Below are 25,089 nucleotides of genomic sequence, written 5' to 3' on the forward strand. Positions count from 1 at the left end.
AAGTCTGAGAACCTGTCACAGCCAAGAGGAACCTAAGGAAACGGGATGCCTAACTGTTATGTAGTATTGTATTGTATTGGATGCGATCCCGGCACAGAACAAGGACAGATAAAAACTAACGAAATCTGAAATAATAATGTATCAATATTGGGCATTAATGATAACAAAAGTGCCACACTGATGTCAGATGGTAATAGTCGGGACCACTGACGTCAGGTACAGGGGACCCTTCTGAACTATGTTCACCATTTTTCAGTAAAATCTAAAACTGTCCCAAAAGTAAAGTTTGTGTAGGAGAGTGTGTGTAGGACAGTGGACGTGTCAGGGGTACAGGTACAAAATGATGACCTCTGGAATACTTTCTCTGATTTCTGCTCCTTCTGATGACCGTCTTACGCTGTTCCCATTAAATGCTGAAACATTCTAGCAGCCTGAACAAAAAAAAAAAAAAACTGGGGTGAATGTGAAATGTGTAAGCTGGGAGGGACCAGGGCAGCCTTCCCGCCCCCTGCTTTCAGTGATGGCTGGGGGAAAGTCAGGTTCCAAATTCCGAAGCAAATGGACAATGAATGCACCAGCTCAGCTCCCATTAGCGTCTCAGGTGTGTGTCTCTCAGGATTCACAGACAGGAATGTCATTTGGTCCTCAGAACAGCTTGCTCTGCAGAGGAGGAATGTGAGGTTCAGAAGCAGCAAGAGCCTTCCTCCGAGTACAGGCCTGGCAAGTGGCAAAGCAGAGACCTGGGCTCAAATCTCCTTCCGGGCTCCCTGTGCAGTGCCCTCTCCCCGCCAGTCAGTCACTTCCCTGATTCCCTCCCACACCAGCAAGGTCAGGGCAGCTATGGATGACACAAGCTCAGGGAAGATGGCCCTTCGATTGGGTTTTCTTTTTCATTTTTTTTTTCTCATTTCTATTTCTATGAAACTTTTCCTTAACCCACTATTTTTAAAGGTCCCCTAAGTGATTTCCCATGGGCATGAAACCAGGGTGCCTCAGTAGAAAAATGCCCATATGAGTCCTTGAGGCCAAACGTTGCATGATCCTGGGTCAGGTCAATTTTCTGGTTTTAAGGTTTCATCTTTGGAGGGAAACAAAAAACATCCTCAGGATGCCTTGCATGCCACCAATGGGTGTTTTCTTCCTAAAGGCCCCGAGTGCAACCAGCTCTGGGAGAGCGACAAAACTGGAGAGAATATGGGTTAGAGCAGGAGAATATGAATTCCAGCAGACCCGTGGGACAGCGCCCGGGCAGTGGACGGCTTCTGAAAGCCACCACACCCCAGAGGAGCTCCCGCTGGGTGCCATGTGGGGCTCTGTTATGTATTTCACTACACTGGCGAGAACCTGAAGTGCGAGTTGGGACGTCACCTGGATGACAAGAGGTGGCGTCTCTGGATGACGATAAGAGGCCTAAGAGACACACACCAGGATGGAGTTACCTGGGATGGGGCAGCACTGACTTCAAGTTAGCAAATGGCTCTCTCGTTAGTAAAAGCTTCTAAATGGTAGGCTCACGTTCAACGACAACCACAAAACAGAACTGGAAATCATATTGTACTAGGATGAGCTTCACATACAGTCCAGAGGAACATTCCTTCATTTGCCATCTTGGACACGTTAGTTAATCTCTATCCCCTCATATGCCCTGAAGAGTATATATAGAAAGTGCTGGGAACACTATGAATAATACATTTGAGCTCGTGTGATTTTTATTATTATTATGGGTCCTATTAGTGATAGTGTTTTCATGCTCATACTAGTACCCCCACCACCACCACCACCGTCCTTATAAGCCTTATACCTTTGCAGTGTTGCCTGACAGGAGCTGCTAGAATTGCCAGGCTTAGCTGTTTCTGGGGCGAATGAAGAGAATGCACAAACTCCGGAAGAAATGAACAAAGGGATGAACGGATTCCTGTAATATGGGGGGCTGGGTGCATCTTAAAGGGAGGCAGCCCGGTGGGTCCCAAGGAACTGTCAGGAGTCCAGAGCTGTCTCTACTTCACAGAAGCCTGAGGTTGTGACCACAGCAGTGTACACTAAGTACCAGTTGTGTCTGAGCGAGGAAAAGTGAAAACCATCAACGGGGCCCCGCTTCGGGAGACCCTGAAGTCAGGGTACAGATGGAACAGGACCCGAGTGGCTCCTGTGGTTACTCAATCCGGGCTCCTAGCTTTCAAGATGGGGCTATGAAGGATCAAAGGCATCAGCTGGGTTCCACACTCACAGAGTGGCTTTGGGGCCAAAGCAATCCAACTGCCCTGCGGCCCATGGCCCGAGATACGCAGCCTCCGTGTGTTTGTGTGCTCAGCCTGCCTGTGCAAAATGCCAGCGGCTGCCTGGCTTACACAACAGACATTTGTTTTCTCACAGCTCTGGAGGCTACAAGTCCGGGATCAGGGCTCCATTCGATTCAGGTTCTGGGGGACGCTCCCTTCCTGGCTGGCAGACGCCTCCTTCTTGCTGTGTCCTCACATGGTGGACAGAGGGACAGGGATTGCTCAGGGGCCTCTTCTTATCAGGACACCAGTGCTGTCAGATCAGGGCCCCACCGTTATGACCTCATTTAAGCTTCATTAGTCCCTTTCTTCACATACAGCCACACTAGGGTCTAGGGCTTCAGTATACGAATGGGGGGGGGGCAGTAGCACAGTTATTTAGCGCCTAACGCTGCAAATACAGTTGTTTGAATTCACTGTGTCTCTCCCTGTGTACTGTGTATCTGCTCTGTTGTCTCCCACAGCTGGCACCGGACCTGGCTCCTAGTGAGAAAGTCAAGGAGGCAGGGAGGGAGGGAGGAAGCTGCTCCCTCGTGTTGGTGGCCAGAGAAGATGCAGGGGAGGGGACTGGGTGACAGGCCACTGCCTCAGGCGACAGCACAGCCGCTTACCATCCGATCTCCTCCCCCAGGAGGCACTGGAGAGAGAAAGATCCTCATTTTCAGAAGAAATAGAGCTGGGAGAGGGGGAAAGGAAGATGGCCACGAAAAAGAGATGAGGAGAGGGGAAGGAGAGCCCGATGGAGCAGTGAGCAGCAGCAAGGAAAGAGTCCAAATACACCTGCAGATCAGGGTGGGGGGTGGGGTGCAGGCTTGAGTGACGGGATTCAGAAGACGCCTGTTCAAAGGAGCAGACAGTTGTCATCGATGCAGTTTCTCCGAGTGTCCAGTTCATCCATCTGTGAAGTAAGGGCGTCTTAAGTCAGCTCACGCTGCTGTAACAGGATATCATAGACTGGGGGTCTTAAAAACCAGAAATGTATTTCTCACAGTTTCTGGAGTCTGGAAGTCCAAGATCAAGGTGCCAGCAGATTCAGTTCCTGGTCTGCAGAAAGCTGTCTTTGACGGTGTCCCCACATTGTGGAGAGCAGAGAGAGAAGCTACTCTCTTGTGTCTCCTCTTATAAGGGCATTAATCCCATCACAGGGGCTTCACCTTCATGACCTTGACCTAATGACCTCCCAGAGGCCCCACCCACTAACACCTGCACATTGGGGATAAGGGTTTCAACAGATGAACTTGGGGGGGATACACATAGGCAGTGCATAGCAACATGGAACCATAAAGCCAGTTTGTCTCAGGATTTCCTTCAAAGCAAGCATGGTAGCTTTTCTCTGATTTATTCCAGGCACCCCACATAGTGGCACACTGTAGGTTCTCAGTAAATAGTCGTGGAGTTTAAAAACAGGAGAAAAGAGGAGAAAGAACTTTATAAACCGCGTAAAGTCCTAAGCAGACATCCGTGCTTACTTTCTGTCCCAAGCAGACTAAGGTACACTTGACGGAAAAGCACTGTCTGCATCCTTTCTGACCTTGTGGCTCAAACTCCGGGCCCTAAAATTCAGTCAATCTGAGAAAGCATGTCCTGTGCACATGTCGTGATGCCAAAAGCTGGAGCGAGAGAGAAAACGAGACGCAGGGCCTTCTCGCAATCCAGGGAGAAGAGCTGGTATTCAAGAAAGTCGGATGCTACTTCTAGAGACAGAATGAAACCCACCAGGGAAATAATAGGAACTGAAGGTTCCAAAGCTTGGCCTTTACTCTAAACCCATCCATTGTAGGCACCAACGCTGAGGAAGCTGGGCATCCGATTATGCGACAGATCTTATCAGGGGGAAAAAATAAAATAAATAAGGCACATTTTCCCCCAGCCTTACAAAGCCCTCGTCTGCATTTGCTCTTAGGTTTTGACATGAATTGAACTAAAAATAAACTCCAGGTCAAATGCAATGAGCCAAAAACCTCAATATGAAAGAAACCACAAGAAACAGTAATAGTAAAGTGGGCCAAAACCAGAGGTGTTTTGCAAATGTTTCTGTTTCAAGTGTAGAGTTCCGAGTGGGCCAGAGTTCTTTCAATACAGTGGACACCGAACACAGGAAGCCACTTTTGCACACACGCCTACAGCTGAAGACGAGCGCTGGCTCGTGTCCGCAGACAGGCAGGCAGGAGGCGTCAGGGACGCCCTCTCACCAAGGACCAGAGGGGTCAGCTGGGGAGTATCGGGCAGGGCCAGGAGAGGGGTCCGAGAGAGCAAGATGGAGGTCAAAAGGAAGAAGCCAATCCCGTGTGCACATCCAAGGAGGGGCCTGGGTGACAGAGTAACACTGAGGTGGTCGGGAGCTAGACAGGTAAGCAGGGGGAAGAGAGCAAATAAGGTCTCCCATTCACTGACCATCTCCTCAGGCCTGACTCTGTGATCCTCAGGACCCCCCTCTCCCCTCCCCCCAAGTGGGGACCGGTCACTTTGGCAGCTGAGAAAAGAGACGCCTGTAAAGTGGTAAAGAACTTGCCCAGGGTCACAGGTGGTGGGAGGTGGGGCTGGGGTGGAACCCAGGTTACTGGGACCTCTGTTCTATGGCAGCCTCGTCCATGGGAAAGGTGCAGGTGCCCTTCTGTTGGCATGCAGCCCAGCTAAGCTGCTTTCTAGACAGGGATGCAGGCAGACAGGCTCCCAGTAGGAGAGCAGTGAGTCTCGGATAAGGAGAACCACAGGCACAGCCAAATGCTTGGGCCTCTGTCAGAACCCCCATCACAGACCAGCCCTGCCCCGGACGTGTTCAGGACTGAGGGCCTCTGAATCCCAGCACCCACCCCTGCTCTGCCTGCTCCCAGCAGCTGAATTCTAGGGAAATTCCTCTCCCGTCACCCCCACACAGACCTGCCAAGCCTCTCCTCCGTTCACAGGCAACAACTGCTCTCTTTTGCAGCCTTGGCAGCAAGCGAAGGTGCTTCCAGCTTTCAGATCCTCTGTCCCAGTGACCGGAGTGCCATCTGCCCTTTCCCCCAATGGGAACAGTGTGCTCCAGCCCCCCAGAAACTACAGGGCATGGTGATCACAGAAAAGGCTGCTTGCTGCATGTCCACGTTCACTCCTGTTCCCAAAGCCGACTGCCCGGGTCAGGAGCGTGGGCGTCCACAACAAAACTCTAGGACTGGCTGAGTGCTTGAGGGCCAAAAACAGCACTTGCACAGGAAGTCCTGTCAGCTGTCCTCACTGCGGATGAGTTCTGACACCAGAGGTGGGAAGTTAGATCATGAAATGCAAATGCATAGGAAACGGGAGTGCACAGGGTACAGGGTTCCACAGGACAAAAAGGCTTCTTCACTGCAAATCCGCTCTCTCGGCTCCTTCCGAGGGTCTTACTCGGCTTTCAAGAGTCTGCTAAGGCAGCACCTTCTCTAGGAAGGCTCCCCGAGGACAAGGGCCCCTCCCCAAGCCCCCGACACTCCTCCTGAATCTGGAGTGTCCTACGTGTGCATCAGTCCCCCCACCTTGACTGAAGGGCAAGGCCACATGCTCTCCACTCTGTGTCCCGAGACGTCTGAACGTGGGACATTAGAAACACAAATGCATTTTGAAAAATGCCCGGCATGGGAGAAAAGATGACACAAATAGCCCATCAGCACAATCCTTTTGCTGCTCTTAGTTCTGACTTCCCTGGCCATCTTCACACCAGTCCACACCCTCTCCCACCTTTCCATCCCCACATGGTTTTCAAATGTGTGGGAGGATTTGTTCTCCTCTTTTCATCAAGTTATTTATTCTTTTCAACACCTCCTTTAAAAAAAAAAAATTGCAACTTGACCTCATTTATTGCTATAAGGCTTTAAAAACGTTCTTCATTTGGTTCTTTCTCTGTCTCTCTATTTTCCCCTCCACTCCCTCCTTTTCAGTTATCCATTCATTTGTTCTTTCAACATCCACATTGGGAATCCGGAGCCTGGGGCGCCGGGACATGTGAGACTGTCCTTGCTGGAACAAGCTCGCAAGCCACTGGGGGGGACAGCCAGGGGACGGGGAAGAAACCACAATGTGCAATGGAGGCAGGCCGGACGTTGCTGGCTGCAGTCCAGGGGAGAGACTAATGAACTCTGCGCAGGGCGAGGGTCTGTGCACACCCTGCAAGGTCATTCACAAGCCTTTACTCAGGAAGATTTGCTGGCAGGTGAAAGGCAGAGAGAAGTGCTGAGTAAGCACTTCAAAAGAGCCCACTGCATGGAAGGACCTCTAAATGGTATAATTAATGAATACTAAAAAAAAAGAAAAGAAAAGAAAAAACCTTTGGAAGCATTTGCCCCTCTGTGCCAGGTGGCATGCTAAGCTGTTTATCTCCGCCGTCTCATTCAATACCCAGGACATCCACCTGAGACAGGTGCTAATACCATCCCTACTTTACAAACGGAGGCTTGGAGACACTGAGTGATTTGCCCAAGGGGAGGCAAGTAGCAAAACCAGGACAAACTGGGTCTGCCTGGAGCCCTCAGTTTTAACCTCTCACCCACTGCGCCAGGTAGCCTCAGACCTGGGGTGGCTGGAGCATGCAATTCAAGGAGGTAGGGAGGAAAAGATTGCATTCCAGATGCCCCCAACGGCGTTTTGATCTGATCATGTGACGCCACTGCGCCTCCTCGTCCTCTTCCTGATGTCGTCTCCACATGTCTTAGCAGGACGGCTTGAGCATTCCACCTTCTGCCACGTGGGAAGGAGTGGGGCATCCACATGGGACATGGTGGGCTCCTTCCTTGGCTGGGGACCGAAGAAGAGCGCCCAAGGCACAAGGTCCAGGCGACCAAATGCGGACAGCCAGGCCCTGTGTCTCAAAGTGAGGGGACAGACAGCCAACTTTGGAGCAAGCAGAACAGCAAGCCAGGCAGCGGGGTCGAGAACCACAACCTAAGCTGGGTTGCAAGAGATCACCAATTCCAAAAGCCGTTTTTCGTCCCAAAGGCTCAAAAGGAGAAAATCCCTTACCTTAATTCTCCAAATCTCAAGATATTACAGCTTTCCTTCAGGGAAGGACACTTCTCAAGTCCCTCTGGAGTGCTGAATGGATACTTTTCTTTATTTTTTCCAGATAAAAAGCACCTACAGCCCAGGTATAACAGGATTCTGGAAATATACAAGAAAAGGACAAAATGATTAGTATCGATGCCCACATGAATAGATTCAGTAATGAGATATTTCATTCATTTAAAAAATAAGAAGGATCTACTACCGTGTTTCCCCAAAAATAAGACCTAGTTGGACCATCAGCTCTAATGCATCTTTTGCAGCAAAAATTAATATAAGACCCGGTCTTACTTTCATATAATATAAAACCCGGTCTTATTTTAATATAAGACCAGGTATAATATAATATAATATAATATAATATAATATAATATAATATAATATAATATAATATAATATAATATAATATAATACCGGGTCTTATATTAATTTTTGCTCCAAGTACTGTGATAATTAAATACATTAAGCCATTTAATCCTATGAGATCAGTTTTGATAGCTCCATATTTCCGAAGCGACCAGACCAGAACCAAGGGTCAGGCCTTAACCCATCAATCGCATTCCTCTTCCCCACTAAAACTTGCATTCATCTGATTCCAGGAGTTGTGGCTAGAGGGGAGTGATAACAAGCCTAATCATTTCCTCCTGAGAATGGCCTGTACCTATGCCCATCGCATTCCATAGCCGCTGGGGATTATGCAAGCCAGGGAAACTGCATCAGATTAATTTGGTCTTCACTTTTATCTGGGCCCCACACTGTCGTCTGGTAGCATTATCAGTGCACATCCTGCATTACTCAGGGAACAAAAAAATGTAGCCTCACCAGGGATTCTTATCCTAACTGATTATCGAGACAGCTATGTGAGGGACCCAAAAGGGATGAAACAGTGTGGGGAATGGGGCGAGGGGACCGCCCTTGGTCTCACCAGCTCTGGGAGGTCCTTCTAAGATACCCCAAAGCAGGTCTGCCTTCCTCTCCTTCAAGGGATGGTGTGGCACCCCCAGAAAGCCATCCTATGACATGTACAATAGGGTGATCCTGTCCCCTTCCAACCCTCCCTCCTGTCCCCCACAAAAGGCCCCAGCATCTTGGATGCCAGCTCATCAAGAAGATGGAACTCAGCAAACAAAGACTCAGAAGAAAGAAAACTGATGAGTTCTGAAGGGGAATTTGCCCTCCATCTGGGAACGGCTAGAGAAATATCCTCGCCCCAAGGACAGAGGCCGGGTGGCTTGAATTCCCCACCATCAATTCCCTCTCTCCTCCAGGAAAGATCTGGCCATAATTCACTTCTCTGGTCCTCTGGGTATCACATCCCTCCCTTGGATGTGTAAGTGTCACAGTGAGCGCTGTAACAGCTCTGCAAGCCTGAGAGAGTTTCCTGTCTCCTTCCTTCACGCTGATTCCAGGGGATGCTCAGTGCCAGTTCCCAGCAGGACAGGGTGAATTCCCCCTCACTCGGAGAAGGCCCTTTGACTGGCAACGCGCTCAGAAAGATGCTCTCCTCAGCACATCCACACTCCCCTGGGGGCAGCCTCCCCTGCTTCTCGGGCATCGTGACCCAGAAAGCACGTTTTCCTTATTGTGGAAATGCACTGGCTCCATGACCCCAACAGGGCAGCAGCCCAGCTTGCCGGTGGACTGTGGGTTCTGTCAGGCTGCCTGGGCTGCCATCCCAGTTCTACTCGAGAAGCCTTTTTCAGAGTCTGAGCAAATGACTACTCTCTGAGCAGGCTCATCTTAAAGGTTTGTTCTTCACGGAAATCAAGACTCTTTGCAGAGCTACGCGTGTGGCCTGCCTGGCACATTACAAGCTGTGAGAAGGGTCAGCGATGATGCATTCCACGTAAGCAAATGCTTGGGCCCTAACTTCTCAGTGTCCTCCCAATAAGGAGGGCAAAGGCCTCCCATCCCTCTTCCTCTCACCACAAGACTTAGTGTGGGGCTCAGCACATGGGGCGAAGGGAATAAGTGAGAATGGAGCTAAAGCCCGGGCTTGAGTCAAAGGGGCTCAGCTCCAGGCCTGGCGTGACCCCCACGTTTCAGGGTCCTCGTCTGTGAGACGGAGTAGACGATAACCCTTACCCATCTCCCAGGCGTGCCGCCAGGATTAAACGAGTTACTGCATGCAAGAGGCACTCCATACACTACAGGGTCCTAGAGAGACGAAAGGCATCCTAGCAACAGTGCCATTTGCAAGCGCCCTCCTTACAGGACCCTTTGCTGAGGCATAGCCTCCCGGGACCACTGAGCACCCACGATGACCCCAGGAGATCAGGCCACACTATGACCAGCATCCCCATTTCACAGACGTGGAAACTAAAGCTCAGAGAGGCCAAAGAGGCTGCCTGACACCAAACAAGAAACTCATGGCGGAATCGCTGTCTCGCTTGCAAGCTCTTTCCCATCCTCCTGTAGGAGGGGAGGCAACAACCCAGAGAAGCAGCTCCCTCCAAAAAAGAAACTCTTTCCAAGGCAGCCAAACTGATTAATGTTTTTAATTAATGTTTTAAACCATGGAGCAATGTTCCGTGGAAATTAAGGAACTGAAATGTCTAAGTTTCTCCCAGGAGTCAGCCCAGCCAGAGGCTTGCTGCCAGAGCTGGGGGGAGGGGTTCCTTGGCTGGCCGGGGTGGTCAGAGTGGAAAGGTCACAGTCCCCCCTCAATGCAGCAAGCATGGCAGGCAATATGGTCACACACCACCCATGGAACAAGCCAGGAGTAAAGGAGACTGGCCCAGCGTAGGGTGACAGAACTGGCTCGGTCACTCACCCTCAGGATCCAGCCAGCCTAGCGGAAGAGGGAGCGAGCAGGTGTTGAGGGGACCCTACATGCAACATGTGCCGGGGGCCTGGGCCTAAGGTGACGTGGCTGTGGCTCCCAGGTCCTCCTGCCAACACTCTGTCCCAAGGATGGGACAGTCCCCTGCTCTGCGCTGGACAGAGACACCCTGTACCTGCACCTGAACCAGGGGTCACAGGCTCTCTCAGGATGCCGACGGTATTTCCCTGATGTCACTCGGGATGGCAGAAGACCACTGGTGGGGACCAACACTGTGCTCTGGTGACTGACAGCCTGAGTGCCCGTGATATGCAGAGCCAGGATCTCCAAGGTCCCTAGGAGGCGAGAGGCAGATCGGGGCCCAGACACCAGCCCGTTGGCCACTGTGTTCTGGAATCTTCCTTGTTCTGCCCGCAGAATTACAAGTGTGTCACACACAGTCTCAGAGTGTCTGCTCCTCGCCACAACCTGAAAGGCAGGGCCCTAATAACTTTCTCCATCGAGAAGGGGAGGCACATGGATCGAATAATGAATCACCAGCTGCGCTGTGAACAAGCCTGCCTCATTCTCAGGGCAGCGGCCTCGAACGCCCCCTGGGTGCTGCCTGGGCAGTGGGGCCAACTGGGCATGCTGACGGCAGCCAGGACCAGCCACCCCATCGGCAGGGGCCTGGGGCTGCTCAGCACAAGAGAGGGAGCCAGCCATATAGTGAATGACTTCATGGCGACTCCCGACCTGGAAATCATCAAAGCACCACTGCAAACAGACCATGAAGCTGGACCGAGGCACCTCCAGGAGCAGAGAACAGGCCAGCTCCCCCCGTCCCCAACCCAGGAAGCCAGTGAGAGTGGCCCCGGCCTTGGGATGTCTTCACTCCCCCTAGAGCCCCCAGATAAGGAGATAAACACAGGTAGTCCTGGGCCTCTCCTGGAGGGTCAGCAAAGCTGGTGAAAGCCTCCAGCCTGGCTCATATGTCTGCCTGGGACTCTGAGCTCCAGCGGGCCTGAAGGCAGAGGAAGCACGTGCAAATCCAGGGCAATGCCGGGGCAGAGTGAGTCCCGACCAGTTAACAGCTGTGCATCCTGGGCAGCCCACTTAACCTCTCTGTAAATAGAGCAGTTACCTGTATATCAGGGCTGGTGAGAGCAGCTACCTTCCAGGACTGGGGTGGGGACGCATTGCAGTGTACGCAGAAAGTTTAGTACAAAATTGGGCACAGAGTATGTGCTTGCTTAATACTTTGTTATTCTCAGGGTCTGACAGATGTCATTATTCCGAGGGCCTGGCAGGCGGAGTAGATGATCCTGGATTTGAATCTCAGCTCTGCCATTTCCTGGGAATGTGACCAGGGACCCATCACGGGACCTCCCTATGCCTTAGTTTGCTCATTTACAAAACGTGGGTGTGACCACTAGCCACACCGGACCACCAAGGAGTATAGGACACAGGACACGAAGTACAACGAGTAGGACAGTATGGCTTTCAAGAAGGAAGAACCCAGCCCAAACGGGGGCACATTCTACAAAGCAACTGGCCTGGACTCTTCGAAAATGTCAAGGTCAAGAATAGCCGAGGAACCACTCCAGGAGAAGGAGATATGGCCACTACATGCACTGGTGATCAGGAAAATCCAACAGGACATTATTGGGACAACTGACGAAACTGCGTGTGGGCTGTGGATTAGATAATACAATTGGAGCAATGCGCAGTTTCCTGAGTTTGCTCATCACACAGTGGTTACGCAGAAGAATGTCCTTGTTCTTAGGAAACACGCTAAATCTTCAGGACTAGAAGGGCAGGTCTGCAGCTTACTCTCAAATGGCTCAGAAAAAAGGTGCACACACGTGCATGCGTGCGTGGGTACGTGTGTGCGCAGGGGGGCAGGGTGGAGAGTGAGTGAACGCTTGGTGAATCTGAGTATGCAGTAGTTCCTGGTGTCACCTTTGTAATAATGTTTTCTGCCACTTTGGAATCGTACCCGCATCCAAGATGACCTAGAGCTGAGCAGGACGGGAGTAATGGGCCTAAAGGGCTGAGCCTCAACCACCCACGCAAGCTTTCGTCACAAAAGCCATGTCCCCTTATGTACAAATGTTATGGTATATTGCGTAGAAAACGACAAAGGATAAAACTGAGATTTAATTTGAACCACCACTCTTCCCGCCGGGAACAAGAAAGACAAACAGATGGCCCCATCTATTCCCACGCCCAGGGCCAGGCCTGGGGGGCCCCCTCCTCGCCACCACGCCGCAGCTAGGAGAGGCTCCATGGAGGAGGGCATGGACAGTGTGAACTGAATACAGGCAGCTGAGGCAGGCTGTCCTGTGTCCCAGGCAGTGTGACGAGGGCATCTAGAGTCACGTGATCCTCCCAAGAACCCTTAAGGCAAATGCTATGGTTATTCCTATTTCACACTGCAGGAAACTGAGGCTGGAGGGCGGCTCTTCCCTGGCTTTTCACCTAGAACACGGACGATCTGGGATCTGAGGCCAGGGATTTCCACAGGCACAAGGGAGGTAGGCGCTTTGGGCCCACGGAGCAGCCCCAGCACCAAGACCAGCCCGTCCCCTGAAGCCACAGCCCCCAGCCCAGCAATGGTGAGGTCTCAGTGCAGACAGAAGCTGCAAGGTGCTGAGACGCCAGCTGCCTGTCCTGTGTGGCCCCACCACTGCCACCCAGCATCCAGCACTGCACACAGACGCAGCTCAATACTTGTTTGTAGATGCACTGACAGACACACATCTTTTCCCTGGAGTTCAAGCATGCACAGATGATCTCGGGGAGACCCAACAAATGGGGGGCTTCAGTGTCATCGGGGAGGAGAAACAAGGGTCCGGGGTCAGGGACGGGTAGGCGTCTCCAATGACCCCTTTTATCCCTTCTGGGTTTTGTCTTGTGAATGACTTACCTATTCAAAAATGTGTGTGTGTGTGTGTGTGTGTGTGTGTGTGAACACAAAGGAGAAAAGAAGAAATTGGCCCAGTTACTGGGCGAGCCTAACGGAGTATGAAGCCATGAGCCATTCACGTTGCACATTGCAGAGGGCCTGGTACCCAGCTGTCACTCACTACACATCCTCCTAGTTTCCAAGGTGGAGGGACTAGAATGATGAAAGACCCAGAAGCAGTAGCATCACCCATTATACTGAAGGGTGTTCGAGTTGCCCTCCAAGGGACCAGCGGGTAGGTCCCTGAAATCCAGAGAGGCTGTTACCGCAATGTGGGAAAGCCTACATTGTACCTCATTTTACGGCGCTTCGCACATACCGAGTTTTCTCAACTTGGAGGTAAGACTTTCCACCCACACAAAAAATTAAGACTCACTGAAGGCTCAGAGGATGGCTAGCATTTTTTAGCAATAAAATATTTTTAATTAAGGAATGCCCATTGTTTTGTTTTGTTTTGTTTTTGACATAATGCTATTGCACAGTTAATAGACTACAGTATAGTGTAAACGTAACTTTTACATACCCTGGGAAACCAAAAAGTTTGTGTGACTCGCTTCATGGTGATACTCGCCTTGTTGTGGAGATCGGGAACCGAACCTGCAATGGCTCCAAGATGTCCTACAGTCCTAACACAGTTCTCCAGCTCCAGCATGTGCCAGGAGCTGAGCAGTGCTTTCGTGCCAATGATAACTCAGGAGGTAGGTGGGGACTCTTACCATCCCCATTTCACAGCTCAAGAAACAAAAGCACGACATGGTGAGAAAAGTACCCAAGTTCTCCACAGAGGAGAAGCTGGTGGGGAGGGCAGAAGTCCAGCTCCAGAAACGGGGCTCCTGAACCCTACAAGTCCCCCCAGGAGGGAGCATGAGACCCCACCACTGTCCCATGAAGAAAGGGTTTGGAGTCAGAGATTCCCGGGTTCCTGGCCTCGCTCCCCCTCAAAGCTGCAGGCTGTGTGGAGTGGGCTGAAAGAGTTGACACGTGTGAAAATGCTTGGTAAACTGTCAAGTGCTGTGCAAATCCTCCCATCAAAACAGGGTGTGGTGGCTTCTGGAGAGTCCATCTTACGTGGTGACTTTCCCTTGAAGCATGGACGCATTTCACTTCTACCTCAAACTTTCCTTTTCGCACCAACACTTAAATTCAACTTTCCCTCATAAACATCCTCCCACCTCAGGGGTGTTAAATTATTAAATCAACCCCAAAAACCTCCTTTCCTGCCAGCAGCTTAAGTTTTATATTCATAACATCAAAGCCATTGCTTTCGGTAAAAGCCTCTTAGATCCCTGGGTTGACGTGTGCACATAAAAACAACCCCCCACATGCCAGTTGGGGCAACATCTTCTTGGTGCCCCCCTTGGGGAGGCAACTGGGCTGGGTAGGCAGGGGACGGTGACCTGTAGGGGCAAACGCTTTGCAGAGTCAAACCCTTGCCCCTTGCTCCAAATTCAGGTCTGCTGAGTGACCTTGCAAATCCCTTCCCCAGTTGGAGCCACTTGCAAAGGAGGGGGTTGGACTGGGCAAGCTGTAGGTCTCTTTCATATCTAAAAATCATCTGATTCCATCTCCTCTCTGCTCAGAGTGTCTACTTCCTGAACTGTAATGACAGTTCATTTACATGCTGAAATAAAAAGACCATGTGGTTGTTTAGACGCTAAGCTGCAGTTTTTCGTGACTCAGAGAACGCGTATATTTCCACTCAGCATAAAGGAGTGGAGCCTCCATCCTCCAAGGACTCAAATGATGGGAAGTCACTGGGCCAGTGGGACCCCTGGGGAAGTTCCAGACTCCTGGGAGGTCAAACATCAGTGCACATAAGTCAAGCAGGGAATTTCCCATGGCAGCCAGGTGCACCGAGAAGTGGGCTGGATGGAGATTCCCCTCCCAGAGAAACACGTCCCTTACCCAGTCACGCTCCATCTCAGTAAGTCATCTTCTCGGGAGCCAAGGAAGCAAGGGGTCCAACACTGGCCCAGGGGACACCGTCCAGGAAGTCACACCCCTAGAATGAAGATTAGCTCTTACAGGAAGCCAGTGCTGAGCCGCCACCCACCTTAAACCCCCAAGATTATAGAAGCTCAAAAAATCATTGGCTAAAATAAGAAATATTTGCTGACTGAATTAATCACGCTACTTCTGTAAAGCTTAAGTAATGCATGCCCCCAAATATAGGATGACTGTTATATGCTAGGTACTGGGGATAAAATGGTCAACACAGCAGACATTCATCCACCCAGCCATCACCCAGAGCAGCGGCTGAAGGCGCTGACAAATGATGACCTTCAAGGCAAATACAATACCTTCCTCAAGACCGCATACCCTTCCAGGAGAGCCCACATACAATGATGGATCCACCAAGATCTCAATGCTGGACATCTCTGAAGGGCCATTCCATCACCGGGGGTCCCATGGGACCAGTGGAGGCTTTGCTGGGACACTGTCACAGCTCGACTTCTCCCTCTGCCCAGGCTTGATTTCTTCCCCCTCAGTCTCACAGCTCTTGATCCCAAAGGCATCCCATAATAAATATCCTGCCTGTGATGGGATGGCCCTTCAGAGTTGTCCAGCGGCTTCCCAGGGAACTCAACCTGTATCAGGAAGTTTCTTATCATTACCGCTCAGGCCCCGTGCCACCAGGATGAAAGCGCTAGGACCAGGACAGTAAACAGACCACTTCTAGATGGGAACCGCTTACTCGGAGCACCCTATGGAGAAGGGGCTGAAGCCTGAATTCAAGGCCATGACCAATGAATGAGAGCTGTGAAGCAGCAAACACCTGTCGTTGTTTTCATAGACGGCTGAGTCCCAGAGCCTTGAGGGAGAGACTCATTTTCCTCATCTGTGTTCCCCCAGCACACAGTACAGGGAAGGAGTTTGGTAAGACATCTGTTGAATGATTAGATGGATGGATGGATAGATGGATGGATGGATGGATGGATGGATGGATGGATGGATGGATGGACAAACACGTGCTTGGGCAAAGACATCACACCTAAAGCAGCTAGACAATAAATGAAAGGTCATCATGTGGTACAGGTTACATTATGTGACTCAGGTAAACTGTTCATCACGGTTCTCAAGAAACACTGACGATGGGGATGATGGGGAAGCCAACCATAGAGCACTTCCTAGAGAAGGTGACCTGTCATCAGCAACTGGAAAGAAGTGAGAGAATGGAGGAGGGCAACAGGAAAGAGGATAAACAAGACATGAGCATCACTAAACTGAGACCTGCCTCTGCTCATCAGAGAGGAGTCAATAACAACACCCTGGTCAGGGGGTTGCGGTGACAGCGACGGGAGCGGGATAAGCCGTCCATAACCACAGCATCCGTCACCGTGACGGTGGGCATGCCCATTACTAGCGGAGGCAGCTGACAGAAGGTCCTGAACGTAGTACTGCAGTTTGGGGACTTGATCCTACAGGGATAGGAAGCCATCACGGTCATGGAACAGAAGTGCGAGGGGACAGCTGGTCACCGAAGCTTCAGAACTGATGCAAGCGTTCTTCAATTAGCCATCCCTTGGGTTGTCGACAGTTGCTTTGAACCCCTAGTCTGCTGAGCTCCTGAGCAGAGGGGACTTGGGGCACTGCCCAGAGCCTCCATTCTGAGAAGGCAGCCTCAGGTGTAGAGTCAACATTGGAGAACCCCAAACCCCGGCTTCAGTCCCCCTAAGACAGGTACGAACCCTGGGAGCCATCCTCCTGCAGCCCCACCCACCAAGCGTCCTCATTTCCGAGGGGGAAGCCCAGGAGTGCTGAGGGAAACGGGGACCAATGTGCAAACAAGAGTCAGTGATGAGGACCGTGGGAAGGGAGAGAGCTTACTTGGCAAAATCGTGAAACAAGGGATGTCACAGAGGCTATTTGTTAAGTCGCACCGTGTCTTCTAAAAAAACACAGATGCCTTTGGCCTATGCCTCTTCATCCCTGAGCTGGCAGCATCTAAAAGGCTGGGACCATCAGAGGAGGTAGACGGGTTGACAACTCAAAGCACCGACCGGCAGGGATGCCCAGTGTCGGGCTGAAGGCGCAAGTCGCAAGGAGGCAGCGATGCTCAGAGTCTGAGCCGCAGGCCCTGCTGCCAAACAACCTGGGCTGGATCCGAGGCTCCACCACTTCCTTCCTGCGTGACCTGGGCTAGGCAGAACCCCTCCCCGAGCCTCGGCCTTATCTGGAACAAACCTATCAGAATGCCTGTAGGAACCGAGCACCATCTACGTAAAGCACCACACAGCTCGTGTTTGGTAAGCAGATGCCGCTGCTATTTAATCATAGGTCCCTGGCCTATATAAGAACCTCCAAAGCTACCCTTTCTAACTCCACAGCACGAATCCCAAGCTCAAGAGTCTCCTGTGAGGCCCCATCTTGATGGAGCTGGGTTGGGGGCAGCAAGGGGACCATAACCTCCTTTTCACCCAAACAGCTCTCCTTGCACACGTATCTGTATAAGGCGTGCACATGGATTTCAGTTAAGGCCAAGGGGGTTGAGGGCTTGGAGAAAGCATGATAGTGCCACACGTTCATCCTCTTCTTTTATTAAAGAAAGGAACGAAGCCTCCAAAACCCTAGGGGCTCACACAGCAGGTCAACGGCAGGGAAGGTGCAGCTGGAGACCCTGACTCTCACACACGCGCCATCAACTGCAAGGCTGGGGTTGCTGGGGACCCACTCCGAGGTTCAATGTGCAAGAGTATGAGTCTTTCACCCTGTGGGCAAGGAGGCGGTGACCCCAGGGCCTTGGCACCTCCATGGGAAGCCCATGCCCTTAAAGCCTGGTTCAAGAAGCAAAAGCAATGTCAAGTGGAGACTGCACTCCAGGCAGACAGACCGTGACCCCTCCACTTCCCTAGCAAGGACAGTCTCCCCCAGACCACTTCCCTGAGCTGGGCTGGGGTTGGATGAGGGGCCCTTGAGGTATGAAGGGGACTCAGTCCACACACATCAGGATGAGAGAGGCAAGGAACTGAGGAGGAGAAATCAGTCCCTTCCTTGTTATGAAATCACAGCTTCCAGATACTCTGTCAGGTCTTGTCCTAAATCACATATACGTAGGTCTTTGTCACCCCTTAACACAGGCCCAGGCAATCAGTTATGTGACTTCTCCCTGGGCAGGAGGTCAGAAGAAGACCAAGACTTTTCACAAGTGAAAATGCTCGTAAGTGACCAGAGGTCAACTGTCAACCCAAGAATCAGCACAGAAAAAGGAAGGAAACTCTACACAGATCAATTCTACAGAAATCGCTCATAACGGCCACTCACCTCCAGCCTCCTCAGTGCCGGGAACTGCTGGACTTTCCATGTGATCACTAATCCTAAAAGACAGCTATATTGTCCCCAAGTGACAGATGGATAAAATGAGGCTCAGAGAGTCCCCAAGACACAGACAGATTTGAATGCATGCTGTGGGCAGGGTCTGTGTGAACAGCAAGACCTAGGTCATAAAGCCTTCTCCAAGCCTTCTCCAAGGCTTCTCATAAGGACTTCTCCAAGTCCCTCTAGCTTTCCCCAGCACCCTCTGTCTCAGGGCATTAAGTGTCAAAGAGGCTGGTTTTATTCAACAAGAAAGAGACAGATTTGCCCAGCAGGGGAGAGGTGTAAGTCACAAAGATGGCACCACCAGAAATTCTATAGTAGGGAGTCCTGCTCCAGATAAGGATGGGAAGAGATGACCTTGGAGGTGTCTTTGAACCCTGAGGCTTCCTAAGTCTAAACTGAAAGTCCAATCCCCATCCAATTATTGCCACTGAGTCGAATTCAGGCATTTCTACAAACCCTAAGATGTAAGCTTCAGTCTTCTTTTGGGACAACAAGGATCTTTAAATCCATCCTGGCTTCTCCCCATTTCGCGTCAGCCTTCCTATGGAGGAAGGTTCCAGCTGGAGAGCCAGGCGAGAACAGAGATAAACAGGGTAAGGGGAGCCTCCCGACCCCACAGGATGTGGTGAGGTTAGAGTAGCAAGAGAAAATCAGAGAAAACTATCTAAAAACTCACGCAGCCGCACAAATAAAGACTTAACAGGAACACACGGGGCCTTTCATTTTTTTTTATTTTTTTTTTAATGTCTAGGAAGCTCAAAAAGAGTTGAAAGAGTTGAGTCTGGAAGCTTTCTGAAGAAAAATCCCTCCTTGTTCATAAAACAAAGCTGGGGGGACAAATGTTAGGTTTGAAGTCACGCAGACTACAAGCGCCAGCTCAGAGTTCGTGCTAACTGGACGTGAGCAAGGAGCAGGGTGTCTCCTGCAGCCTTCAAAGTCATCAGCATTTCACACCAAGGCTCCGTTTTGAAGCTCACTTACATTTAAGTAAAGGCTGAGCTGCAACTGGCTCAACTTGAAGGGGTTTGCATGGAAAGTAATGAATTTGGCTGGAGCCAAAACCAGCATTCCCAAAGAGCGTCAGTAAATGAGCCGATTTGAAAAAAAAAAAAAAGGCCTCAGTTAAGGATAAAAAAGGATAAATCTCACAAGAGACCAGTTGCATCTATTGAATGATAACCTATTGAATGAGGCTGTGGCCAAACTGGCATACCCACATGTTGATGGTGGCAGCATAAACAACTGTACTGGAAAGTAATTTGGCAATATGGGTCAAGAGCCATGACTGTGCCTTTTGACTCTATGATACTTCTGCTGAGAATGTGTCCACAGGATTTCCCAAGAAGAGAAGAGTGACAGGTACAGAGCTGATCCTGGCACCTGTAATACTACAGCCAATTACTAGGAAACTTAATTTTCAACAACAGAGAACTGGCTTTAGAATACGATGTATCAACCTGACGAACCATTACATGCTCTTTAAAAAGGATCGTTCGTAAGGAGTTTTAACAGAATAGAAAAATGCTCAGGTGATAATATCAGATAAAAGATTACAACAGATCTCCTATACCTATGCCTCTGTAAAAATCACAAGTCAATGTGTGAACAGACACGTCAGATATCTGAAAACACTCCGATTGGTTGGGGGGAAGGGTGCTGATTTCATGTCCTCATCCATTCCCACTCTTTCTTTGGAGTTGCAATGCTGTGTGTTCAACAAATGATGACCATCTTGAGGATGATACTTTTTTTAATTGGTAAAACATCAATGATGCATGAAAAAGAAATGGGCAGGACGCTGAGGCACTAGAAGCAGAACTCGGTCTGAGAAATGGTCAAAAACTCTAGAGGTATTTGAGGATCAAGGCAAAGACGCATGGGCTCTAATCAGAGAATGGAAAATGTTGTCACCGTGGGGTCACGTATTAGCGATGTCAGCCTTCCAGGCCCGCAGCATCCGGAAGTGTCTGATTATCTCAGCTGTGCGCCAGTCAGCCTTCCTCCCCACCACGCCCACAGGGCTCAACAGGAAGAGAAAAACAAGAATCTGAGTGTATTTAAATATCCACCGTCCTAACACACACCACTCTGCTGAGAAGCCTAGAGATAATTTAAATACTGCACTTCCTAAACTCTTTTTTCAACAAGGCAACGCGGACCAGTTTCGACATGTGATACTTAGGGTCCATGTGCGACTTTCATTTTCTATAGGGGTGGGGACCCAGGTGGGATTTCCAGTGTGGACAGGAATCCCAACCCACAGCTGTCCCCACGGACAGTCCAGGGAGGGGCAGTCAAGTCAGGGGGTTAGCATTGTGGAGTCACAGGTGACTCGAGTCCAGTCCTGACTCCGCTACCAGCCTCACAGCTTTGGGCATGACACTGAACCCGTGGCCTCGGTGTTTGCATCCATAAAATGGGGGCATTACAGAACCTTCCTCGTAGGGGTGTGGTGAGGATTAAGAGAAATGCACACACTCCGCATGTTGCCTGGCAGCGGTGGGCACTCACTGATGGGTGGCTCTCTCCCATGACTGTCACTCCCTGACGCCTTGTCTGATTGATTTGCCACCCAGGTCCTCATGGCACAAGGCTGCAGATGCGGCAAAGGGAGGGCACACAAGCTAATGACCCAGTGCAGCTCAGCCCTGGGTGACATTCGGATCACCTGCTTGTTTGCTTGCCTTTTGAAACCACTCTCACAGTCTCTGGTGGTGGGGGCTTGGCGCCACGATTTTTTAATGCCGATGCCACTGTGCCATGGCTGGGGCATCGCTAACTTGGGCAAGACCAGCCCGTGATTTCTCCTCCAAAGCCCCAAGCGCGAGAGAGTGTGAGGTGGGAGTCTTTCGCGGTTCAAGAGCTCCTCTCAGAAGTCCAGCGCTGAGTGACTAGCAAACGGTGAGGGGTTCCCCCACTGCCTGCCCTCCCGCTCAGTCCTGTGGCCTGCCCCCGCCCCCACAGGTCACTGTGAAGTACCTGACCACTATGACAGTGACACTGCCATCACCAAGCGTGAACACAAGTCCCTGGGGCCGGGCCTGCCCTGCTCTGCCCTCCTTCCTATCCTGTGAGGCTCCCTGTGTGTCCCTGGCACAGTGACAGTACATGGGCACTGACAGGCTTCTGGGCATCTTGTTTTCAGAGGCAAGCCCAGCACCTCAGGTGGGCAGGTGTGAAGTGAAGGGACTCACACCAGTGAGCCTGAGCGTCTGCAGACCCTGACCTGTGAAATGGGTCCCAGCTCTTCTGCAGGGCTGCTGGGGCTGAAATGCCATGTGCCCATTGCCTGGCTCCCAAAGGGCTCCCAACCAATGTGGCAGGTGCTGTGCTTGGTGTGAAATGACATTGAAGGGATACCTGGGGTGGGCCAAACATTAACCCTTCACCCCCAGCATGCAGGCTTCCTAAACTTGCTGCATTTATAAACTTATTTATTCCAGGATCTATATAGAATCTGGGAAAACCCTCACACACACCTCGGGACAGGACGGCATTCCCTTGCACATTACCCTCCTAGGGCTGCCATTCCAAATGACCACAAACTGGGTGGCTTCAAACAACGGAAGTGTATTTTCTCACAGTTCTGGAGGTTGGAAACCTAAAATCAAGGTGTCAGCAGGCCCACGCTCTCTCAGAGGCTCTAGGGAAGAATCTCTGACTGCCTTTCTTCTAGCTTCTGGTTTGCTGGCAATCCTTGGGGTTTGCATGGCCTCCATGTGCGTGTGGGAGTTTGGCCTTGAACACACCTTTTGGGGGGGACAGGATTCAACCCTGCGTGTCCGCAGCACCTTCCACACGTTCTGACAGACCTAGAATATCTCCCTCCCCGATTGCCATTTGGGACACCCTGTGCAATCCACTTGTCCCATCAGCCAGGTCGCCCTCCCTCCCACAACATGTCTCAAGTTCCCCTGTCCTGTGCATGCGTGTTGGCCAGGCACAGCCACAGACAAAGAAGGACAGCACAGAGAAGGGGCGGGCACTGCAAGGTCATAGGATCCCAGGCCTTCTAAGCCCAAAGAGCCCTTTACCACAACGCAGCCAAGCACACCCCAGGCGTCGATACCTCTGAGTTGTGGTAAACACACAAGACAGACGTCCCCAGCCCATACATGAGGCCTACGCATGTGCTCAAATATTTTTCAATGAACCGTGTGACTTTGGCCAAGTTACAGAACCCCCAGGAATGAGGTCATCTCCTTATCGAGATGGGTGAACCTGAGATGAAAAGGAGTCTTGAAGTACTTGGCATACTTTTCCTTTCCGTCTTTATGGCAGGAGAAGGGCTGATCAGGCAAGCGGTCGCTTCTTTAAAAGATGTCTCAAGAGAGGCTGGGGAAACATGGAGTGAGCCCGCACCCCTTGAAGTGGCCTCGTTCTTGGCAAGGCCGTGAAGCACTGTGGACCCAGCTGCACTGAGCCTTGTGCCCCCGGGGGGTTGGGCAGGGGCAGATACAGACCCCGTGGTTCTGTCTGGAACAGACACCAATGGAGAATATCCCACCTTCTCAGGGCGGCCCCAACCCTGGCCTCCGTCATTGGTCTTCCTGCCAATCCTGTATGGCGAGCCTACTTTGTGTACCATGCTGGGGTCTGGGGGGTGGGGTAAGAGGGGCGCAGACAAAGGCCAACCTTCACGGGACTAACCCCAGTATCCTCTCCTCCTCCTACCCCTTCTCCAAGCCCCCCAGGAGTTAAACCCTTCTTCCAGTTCATTCCTGACCTGCCACTAGAGGCCCTGGGTCTGGTTTTCCACTCAAACAAAGGCCCTGCCCTCCTGCTGACCTCTCCCTTTGTCACAGTGGCTGGACACAATTCCTGTAAAAAGCATGTAACCTACAATCAGCCTGGGTGACGTCCCAGGAGCCACCAGAAACACTCATTACCCTAGGAGCTGTCAGGTGTCCCACCCTCCAATTAGTCCTCCAGAGCTGGCATCAGTGGCCCACTGCGGGCTTTTGCTTCTGAGGTTCAGGAAGCTGGGGTTCAGGGTCCGCTCAGCCAGGCAGCATGCCTGCCGTTGCTCAGGAACCTGCACCGGAGTGTGAAAATCTGAGCATGTCCCAGGGAGAGAAAGAGAGATGACACTCTAATGCCCCAACCAGCAGGCACTCCCTGCTGTGAGCCTAAAAGAGACAAAATCAAACCCAGCAGACAAGTGGTTTCCACGAAAGTCCATTCTACACCCAACTATGACCTGAGGTGACTCTCACATCCCACCTGAGCCAGAGCCCAGAGTCCGGGAAGGGCTGTCCCGCTCTACTTGGAAGCGCTCAGAATCGCCAGCCAGCCTTTAACTGGCACCAAGTTCAGAACCAGGAAACCCTTTAGAGGCACGAATTCAGAAGCCAAAGAAGTCAGGTGGCCCTGGAACTCCAGACCGGGGTTGTCCAATGGGGTAATTACTAGCCACGTGTGGCTCCTTAATTTTTAAAAAATGAAAATGAACTCCCACTAAAATTGCAGGTCCTCAGTGGCCCCATTTCAAGTGCCCGATAGCCACCTGTGGCTAGGGGCCGCTGAATCAGCCAGCGCAGGTTACAGGACACCCCATCCCCCCAGGAAGCTCTAGACTACGCCAAGAGCTTTCTCCGGCTATCTGAAAGTGGAACAAGACCCACTCCCCTTCGGTGCCCCAATTTACGCCCAGCTCCCCGGAGGTGTGGCGGGAAATACCTCCGCAGGACGACAGGAGTCACTGCTCTGAAATGAAGAAGAGAACAGTGGATAAGAGACTCGATACATGAGGCCCAAACGCCACTCTGCCACTTACCAGGTGTGTGACCCCAAGCAATTCATGTCACCTGCTGGTGCCTCCACTTCCTCAGCTATATAATGGTAACGGAAGTACGCTCCCTGCCTCTTTTGGGCAACTTTTAGGACTACTGAGTGACTCCAAAACCTAAGTAAACCCAACAGCCTAAAGGGGTAATGATATTAAAAACAAAACTATTGGTAAAGTTTGCATTCTCCGAGATGCTATTATTATCCTGCTTTTCTCATTATGAAAACACTAGCTATACCGAGCCACCAGAATGTAATGGGCCTCTTAGTAATGAAATTTAATTTAATACAAACCAAGCGAGCTGTCCTCCCGGCACGCCCCCTGCAAAACCCCTAGAACTGGAATTGCAATTAGTCTATTTATTGTGACATTCTCTTTGGCTGGTTTTCCAGCCCTTACCCTGCAGTCACATCAGGGTGATCTTTCCAAAATGCAAATCCAATAACTCCGCTGCCTCCCTCCTCCCCTAAGGAAGCGTTGCCAAGAAGACACAATGGAAGCCTCAAGCTGCAAGACCTGAGGTGACCCTGAGTATCCTGCCCATCACCGGCCGACCCCTGCTCCGTGCCCAGCTCCAGACGCAGCTGACCCTTCCGGGGACCCTTCCATGCATGCACTCTGCTCCTGTGCGTCTGTGGCCCCCTCCTTGCCTCATGTGGCCGAGCAACGCCTTCCACTTTGGGCTTCAAAACCCAGAGCAGGCAGCGCAGTTTGGGAGGTGCTCACAAGTCACACCCATGGGAGCCTAGACCTGCCCTCCTCGGTGACTCTGTGCAAGCTCCCATGGCACTGTCTGTCCCACCAGTGGGCTCCACGAGGCCCCTTGCCTTGCTCAGCACTTGGCACAGAGGAAGCGTCTACCTGGGGCTCTCCAGTAAAAGGAACGGAGCAGAAGTAGACACAATGGAAAGACAACTGCTAGCTCCTGGGTTTGGGGCAGAGGCCTGGACACTCAGCTCGA

At 51.3% G+C, this 25,089-nt stretch overlaps 1 long non-coding RNA gene across 23 annotated transcripts in view; it reads right to left on the reverse strand.

Moving 5' to 3' along the window:
• LOC109443383 (uncharacterized) overlaps nt 1-25,089 on the reverse strand; it is a 243,067-nt gene that overhangs the window by 104,442 nt on the left and 113,536 nt on the right. For 22 of the 23 annotated variants that reach the window (XR_016021479.1, XR_016021482.1, XR_016021474.1 and 19 more), the window contains one exon: nt 7,254-7,391. This is a non-coding gene — a long non-coding RNA (uncharacterized LOC109443383). Of the gene's footprint in view, nt 1-7,253; nt 7,392-14,926; nt 15,024-25,089 lie in introns of all 23 variants that reach the window. The other variant, XR_012490624.2, reaches the window with a different exon arrangement.

This window comes from Rhinolophus sinicus, chromosome 6 (assembly GCF_057876585.1).
Source record: "Rhinolophus sinicus isolate RSI-liver-muscle chromosome 6, RSI-T2T, whole genome shotgun sequence".
Classification (NCBI taxonomy): Eukaryota; Metazoa; Chordata; class Mammalia; order Chiroptera; family Rhinolophidae; genus Rhinolophus; species Rhinolophus sinicus.